The 8,477-nt window shown below is 38.1% G+C and overlaps 1 pseudogene; it reads right to left on the reverse strand.

Annotated features, from left to right (window-relative positions):
* Nucleotides 1–2,755: 2,755 nt before the first annotated feature.
* Nucleotides 2,756–3,070, reverse strand: LOC149393187 (secreted RxLR effector protein 161 pseudogene; annotated as a pseudogene).
* Nucleotides 3,071–8,477: the final 5,407 nt, after the last annotated feature.

Below are 8,477 nucleotides of genomic sequence, written 5' to 3' on the forward strand. Positions count from 1 at the left end.
TAAACCGAGAGGTGCTTCTCTTGATTTTTGACAGCTTTCTTCAAACCTAGTCTTATAATAATATATTTACATGGTCGTATATGTTGATACATTCATTAGTTATTGTTTGTAGTTTGACAAAATTGTTCCAAGATGTCTTACATCATGTTCTTAACATTTTGAATAAATATGTTAGTTTGTTTGATAGATTCTATTCGATTTTGCGCAAGTCCTGTGTTAATTTGATTCGACTATGATTTTATTTCTATCGAATCAGATTAAGACAGTCTACAAAGAAACTATAGAAAGACATCGTAGCTTGGATTTGACTACAAAAGAGACATTCTGTCCATAGGAGTCTTTTCCTGCATACTAGGTTTTCGTGAGTTTGCTGAACGAAAACTTGTTCTCTGTATGAGTGCGATAATCTTTGTCTACGCTTATTTGTGAGTGACAATGTAGAGTTTGTATTTCATTATATTGTAAATATCACATGCAATTTATAAACGTTGATCAAACACTTGATGAATCATTTAAGTGGAAGTGAAGGGATCTCAGTGTCAAGGGGGGCCTAAGGTGAAATTCACGGGTAACCTTAGAAAAAAGCACTTAAAGGTTGATCATTAAGCTAAGACCATTGTGTATTATTTCTACCATTTACTAGTGAATTTTCTTTTCACCGGGGGGGGGGGGGGGGGGGGGGGGGGGGGGTATGATCCCTTCATATGTAGGCATCATTAGCCGAACTAGATTATCAATCTTGTGTCTTATTTGTTTCCCTAATTTTAACTTTATGCATCTAATTGGTATAATCTATCTTGTCATGTTGATTGTCAGTAACAATATTAGTGAAATCACAAAACAGTACATAATTTCAATTCGTATCAAAGCAGGCACCCAACGTAATTGGACGTGTTCCTTGTGATCTCATTTGTTTTTGTAAAACTGGATACTTTCACGGAAGGAGGATCTATGAGTTGAGCTTCTCTTCTAGATGTATCAAACTATAATTAATGGAAAGCCAAGATGTGTGATTTTATAAAATCTCTATCAACCATAAAACCTGGAAGGCAATTATTCATAGATTGCCCCCCAGGTGATCACTCGTGAAGACAAGTTCATTGTGACTCTTAAGCCTGAGAAGGACTATAAGACCTTTAAAGATGAAGCTTCCTTTACCAATTCAAGGTCTCTCAATAACATCTACAATGGAGTTGACAAGAATGTATTCAGGCTAATAAATACATGAACTAGAGCCAAAGAAGTTTGAGAATTTCTCGAAACATTCTATTAAGAAACCTTCAAAGTGAAGATGTCATCACTTTAACAGTTTACTACTAAATTTGAGAATATGAAGATGCTTAAAGAGGAGACCATCACTGACTTCTATGTTACTCTCACGGTGGTTATAAGAGAGTGGAGAATCATATCTATTCAAAATTCCAATGTTGCGTACACCTCTATGAAAGAAACATCTAAAAATCATATTGGATGTTCTCGGCACATGAATGGTGAGAAGTAGTCTTTCCTGACTAACATCATGTCTTCTGCCTAGAGCTATGTTACTTTCAGATATGGTGCTAAATGCACGGTTGTTGTGAAGGGCCGGTTAAAATTTGCAGGTCTTTCTGCTCTTGATAATGTGCTTCTTGTTGAGCGTCTCACTGAAAATTTGATCATTATTAGCAACTTGTGTGATCTAAATATGAATTTCAAGTTCACCGAAACTGAATGCATTATTGCTGATAGAGATTCCATATGATGAAGGACATGAGATCTTCTAATAACTACTATCTCTAAATTCCTCGTCAAGTGTGGCTTCCTCTGCTGGTCTAGTAAGTATGTAGGATGTCACAAATGTCTGTGTAGAGAATCTTGCACAATCTAGTTGATGAACCCTAGATTTCTTCCAGTGCACACAAACTAGAAAGAGATACACCAAACAAATCAAACGCGGAAAAATAACACGACACGAGTTTTACCCTGGTTCGGCAATGTGCCTACATCCAGCAATGAAGATCACAATCACTATCAAGTTCTATACACACTCTCTCACGCACAATTTCCGTCTTTGTGTTTAAATCCTTACAATGATCACTCAATTGTGTTTCCCAAGTGTTTTCCCAAATGACTAATGAAGAATGATGTTACAACAAGCCTCACTTCATTCTCCTCTATTTATACAACGCATAAGGTCATTAAAACCACCCAAAAAATCTCAGCCGTCGATACCTTGCACAGGAAGCAACATCTGTTGTGATGATCCAACGGTCCTTCTACTTTGCTGATGCATACTTAGAGCCCCTGATGAAGTTTCATGAATGATCTTCAACAAATCTCCATCTCAGTCTTGAACTCTCATGTAGCCATAGTGATCTTCATGTTGCTGATCCCTAAGGATCAGTCTCCTCCATCTTCTTTCTCACATTTATCAGTTCTAGACAATGGGTGAACTTGTGTCCAAGAACTGATTTAGTAAGCATGTCAGATGGATTGTCTTCTGTGTTGATCTTCTCTATCTTTACTTCACATGAGATAACAATGTCTCTCACAAAATGCATTTTGATTCAATGTGCTTTGACCTTTCGTGGAAAACTTGATGCTTTGACATGTGAATGGCAGACTGATTGTCACAGTGCACTGCAGCTTGTTTCTGAGTGAAACCAAGTTCAGTCACTAGACTTTTTAGCCAGATAGCTTCTTTCACAGCTTCAGTGACAGCCATGTACTCGGCTTCAGTTGTTGATAGAGCTACAACTGATTGTAGATTGCTTTTCTAGCCGATAAATCCACCACCAACAATGAACAAGTAACCTGTAAGAGACTTCCTGGTATCTATGCTCCCCGCATAATCCGATTCCACATAACCTTCAACTTTGAAAACTGATGAATTGTTGCAGCCATAGATGATACCAGTGTTCACTGATCCCTTTATGTATCTGAGGATCCATTTAACAGCTTGCCAATGTGCCTTTTCAGGGTCACTCATGAACCTGCTTACTAGACTTATAGCATAAGCTATATCAGGTCTAGAGCAGATCATAGAGTACATAAGGCTTCCCACTGCACTGACATAAGGCACATTATTCATGTGAGCCTTTTCTTCTTCTGATCATGGTCTTTGACTTGTAGAGAGCTTGAAATGTTGAGCTATTGGAATATTGACAGGCTTTGACTCCAACATGTCAAACCTATCCGAAACCTTGGTCAAGTACTTCTTCTGAAAAGACCAAGCTTCTTGAGCTTTCTGTTTCTTTGAATCTCCATGCCTAGGATAACCTTGGTTGGCCCTAGGTCCTTCATTTGAAACCTTTTGCTGAGAAGGCTATTCAACCTGTTGATCTCTGACTTTTCCTTACTCACAATTAACATGTCATTTACATATAATAATAGATAGACATATCCAGCACCCTTTTGATCTTTGAAGTACACACACCAGTCATATTGGCTTCTCACAAAACCAATCTCCATCATGAACAAGTCAAACTTCAAATACCACTGCCTAGGTGATTGTTTTAGGCCATACAAAGACTTATGAAGCAGATACACCTTCTTAGTCTTATTTCCTATCTCATATCCCCCAGGTTGTTGCATGTAAATGACTTCATCCAAATCTCCATATAAAAAGGCTGTTTTCACATCCATCTGTTATAGCTCCCAGTCAAACATAGCAACCATAGATAAGATGATACAAATTGACCTGTGTTTGACACTGGTGAGTAAATCTCATTGTAGTCAATCCCTTCTTGCTGGGAGAAACCCTTTGCAACAAGCCTTGCCTTGAACCTTGGCTTTTTAACTCATGGGATTCCTTCCTTGAGCTTGAAGATCCATCTTGAGCCAACAATCTTCTTGTAATGTGGTTTGTCAACCATTGTCTAGGTCTGATTTTCCTTAAGAGATTTTAGCTCATCTTCCATAGCCAGACTCCATTGCTCTCTATTATTGCTGAGACAAACTTGTCTGTATGTCTTTGGCTCATCTTCAAGTATGTCATTTCTTATCATAAGGGCATAAGCAGTGAGGTCATAGCCAAACCTCTGTGTAGGCTTAGGTACTTTCTTTGTCCTGTCTCTGACAAGATTGTAGTTGGTGTGATCTCCTGTCCGATTCTCTGCATCAGTGGGTACTTCATCCTTATGATCCTCTGGCTGTGGGGGTAGGTCTTCATTTTGATCCCCTTGTTGTTGATCATGTTGGACTCCAACTTCCTCAGGTGTGTCTGGAAGTTGACCATATTGAGTAGCTTGATCTTGAAGCTCCACCTCAACTGAAGGTAGAGGTTGATCATCCTCTTCTGATAAGATGTCAAGGTCTGTAGTGGCCTTTCTTTCATTAAAATCTTCTTCTCTGAAAGTGACATCTCTGCTCACTATGAACTTCCTGTGAGCTACCTCAAGGCACCACAACTTGTACCCATTGACTCCATCTGGATAGCCTATAAACACACATTTAAGAGCCCTTGGCTCTAATTTTCCCTACTTGATGTGAGCATAGGTTGTGCACCCCGCACCCAAACACCTTCAGCTTTTGATAGTTGGTCACATGACTAGACCATATTTGCATTGGTGTCTTGAGATTGATGGCTGTGGAGGGACACCCGTTGATAAGATAGGTGGCAGTTTTCATAGCCTCAGCCCATAAAGACTTTAGTAGCTTGGCGTGTATCAGAAGGCACCTTAGTCTTCCCATGATGGTCCTGTTGAATCTCTCAGCTAGTCCATTCTGCTGTGGGGTGTGAGCCACTGACTGATGCCTTTGAATGCCATTATCTCTGCAGAAATTGTCAAAAGCCTCAGAGCAATATTCCAGTCCATTATCTGATCTCAGCTTCTTCACCTTCTTGCCACTCTGTGTTTCTGCCATAGCCTTCCATTCCCTGAAAGAGTTGAGAGCTTCATTTTTTTTGTTTGAGGAGGTATACTCATAGCCTTCTTGAGTAGTCATCTACTATGCTCATATAGTACCTGCTTCCTCCCAAAGACGGGACCTTGGCTGGACCCCACAGATCAGTGTGTATATAATCCAAGATCCCTTAAGATCTGTGAATTCCTTTGCCAAATTTCACCCTGCAAGCCTTGCCATACACATATTCTTCACAAAAATCTGTAGTGTTAAGGTTAGTGGTACCAATTAACCCTTGTTTTGACAACTTAGACATCCCTTTTCCACTGACATGGCCTAGCCTCAAGTGCCATAATCTTGACAGATTTTCCTTGTACACACTAGCAACCAAACCAGTAGTAGTTTCACCAGAAATAAAGTAAAGACCATTTCTTCTAACACCTTGAAGTACATCTAAACCTTTCTTAGACATAGTCAAGATCCCATTTTCAGAGGTGAATCTGTAACCTGCCTGATCTAGCACACCTAGAGAGATAAGGTTTCTCTTCAGTTCAGGAATGTACCTTACTTTCTTTAGAATTTTAATTTGACCTTGGTGATTTCCGAGTCTGATGGATCCAATGCCAAGAACTTCAAATTGCTTGTCATTTCCCAGGAGTACCATGCCACTCTCAGGTTTGAAATCCTCAAGTCATTCCTTTTGTGGAGTCATGTGGAAAGAACATCCACTATCAAGCACCCACTCAGTGCTTGGACTATCACTAGTCACCATCAAAGCTTCAGTACTGTCATATCATTCATTTTCTGCCAGTGATGCCTTTCCATATTTTGAAGTAGAGGCTCCTTGATCCTTCTTCTCAGGACAGTCTTTCTTCATGCGGCCCTCCTTATGACAGTTGTAGCATTTGAATGTGAAGGGCTTGTCTTGATCCTCAACCTTCTGCTTTCCTTTCTTGGAATTCTTGGAAGGTTTCTTGTCTTGTTTTCCTTTAGCAAACAGGCCTTCAGAAAGGGCTTTCTTTTCTCCCTTTGATTGCAGTGCCTTTGCCTTCAGCGCCAGTTGGACTTCCTCTGAGGTGATAGAGGATCGACCATACTTCATTCCATCTACAAAATTTGTAGAAGAAGAAGGTAAAGCATTCAAGATTAGAATTGCCTGATCTTCATCAGGGGTTTCAACTTCAATGTTGGCGAGATCTATCACGATTCGATTGAATTCATCGAGATATTCTTCAACTGGCTTGTCTTCATGGATCTTGAATCCAAACAGCATGCCTTTGAGATAGATTCGCCTTGACAGTGACTTCTTCATGTAGAGGCTCTGAAGCTTTTTCCACACGCCAATGGTGGTCTTCTCTTTAGCCACTTATCGCAAGACCTTGTCTCCAAGATATAGAATGATCGTGCTGTAGGCGAGCTCGTTCATCTCTGCTTTTTCTTCAACCGTGACCAATTCAGTGTGTTTGGCCTCGGAATTGATCGCCTTGGAGATTTTCATCTGTACGAGAATCTCCTTCATTCTCTGTCGTTACAACGCGAAATCGTCTTTGCCATTGAAGCGTTCGATCTCAATCTTCGTGATCCCCATCGTGTCGAAAGGATTTGTTGGTAATGGCTCTGATACCAATTGTAGAGAATCTTGCACAATCTAGTTGATGAACCCTAGATTTCTTCCAGTGCACGCAAACCAGAAAGAGATACACCAAACAAATCAAACGCGGAAAAATAACACGACACGAGTTTTACCCTGGTTCGGCAATGTGCCTACATCCAGCAATGAAGATCACAATCACTATCAAGTTCTTTACACACTCTCTCACGCAAAATTTCCCTCTTTGTGTTTAAACCCTTACAAAGATCACTCAATTGCGTTTCCCAAGTGTTTTCCCAAATGACTAATGAAGAATGAAGTTACAACAAGCCTCAATTCATTATCCTCTATTTATACAACGCATAAGCTCATTAAAACCACCCAAACAATCTCAGCCGTCGATACCTTGCGCAGGAAGCAACGTCTGTTGTGATGATCCAACAGTCCTTCTGCTTTGCTGATGCATACTTAGAGCCTCTGATGAAGTTCCATGACTGATCTTCAACAGTCTGACATAGGAAGAGTAGAACACATGAATCTTATGAGTATGACTAAGATCCTCATAAAGGCTGCTGTTAGAGGTCTTCCTAAATTGAAAAATTCAAAAGGAAAGTTATGTGGAGACAACCAACTAAAGAAAATCAAAGTCCCTCGTAAGGATGTGTCTCACTTCACCGCTACTTGTGTCTTAGAGCTTCTTCGTGGGGGCCTCATGACACCAATGCAAGTTGATAATCTTGGTGAAGAGATGTACATTTTTATATGTATTGATGACTTCTCCGATTATACTTGGGTTAATTTCTTGAGTGAAAAGTATGACACATTTCAAATGTTTCACTCTCTCTGTCTTCGACATTAATGTGAGAAGGAAGCCTCTATTGGAATGAATATTCGTGTTAGAAGTGATTATGGTACAGAATTCAAGAATAATCAGTTCATTGAATTGTGCACTATTAATGGAATCATGCATGAATTTCCTACGCCTATATATCACGCCTAAAAAAAATGAGATTATTGAGAGACCGAACAGAACAATTCAAGAGACAGCACAATGCTTCATACTATAAATATCTCTTAGACTTCAAACATGAGTTCAAATTTATCATATCTTGAATCATTTGTTGTAAAATGAAAAAGCTAAGTGAATTAAAAGTGACATAAAAACTAATTAGTTCAAAAGTAAAAAAAACATACGTACCTCTTTATATATATATACACACACATATATATATATATATATATATATATATATATATATATATACCTCTTTATATTTAGTTACCATTTCTAAATTTTACTTAATTAGTGGAATGTAACCGTCATATAAGACCTATTTAAAGACCCTTGCAAATACTTGACTAATCTTTACATAGTTCATCGCAATAATACGTACCTCTTAAAAAATTACACAATATTTAGGCTAACGTGTTTAATTAACACCATATTACTTAATTTATTCTTTATTACGAAAATACAAATTATATGAGTGATATGATAATGTATCAAATCAAAATTTAATTAGTGAGCTAGATGACTATCACTTAACACATCTCAATTTTATAGTACGGATTTTGTTGTTGTTGTTTTTTGCGAGCTTAATGGAAGTCTTTAAACTCTCATTTTGAGGGTTTATGGATTTTTAATGTGAACCCTCGAACTCTTATTTTGAGATTTTCTACAATAAACCGTCAAATTTGAGGGTGAACTATTTAGGCCGTTAAAAAACTTTTACTTTATTATTAGAGAATTGTTAACCAGTAAACCTATTGAAACATCGTTATTTCAATCTAACCAACATTTGAATTAAGTTTGATAATTAGTTATTTCGTGGCAACAATTAAACCATGTTAAAATATCGTACTTAATCTTTCTCATTTTTAAAATTTTGTGTTAAAAATTCAAATCATATATTTTGCTATAAGTTATACTTTTCACGCTGGAATTAATTATTTCCTTAATTGTAGCACATTCTCTCTCTCTCTCTCTCTCTCTCTCTATATATATATATATATATATATATTCTTCTTTTTCAATTATTTTTGAAATACGGAGCCCTAATCTC

The sequence above is a fragment of the Urtica dioica genome, chromosome 6 (assembly GCF_054948205.1).
Source record: "Urtica dioica subsp. dioica isolate 48M chromosome 6, U.dioica_male_clone48M_v1_H2, whole genome shotgun sequence".
In the NCBI taxonomy this organism is placed as follows: domain Eukaryota; kingdom Viridiplantae; phylum Streptophyta; class Magnoliopsida; order Rosales; family Urticaceae; genus Urtica; species Urtica dioica.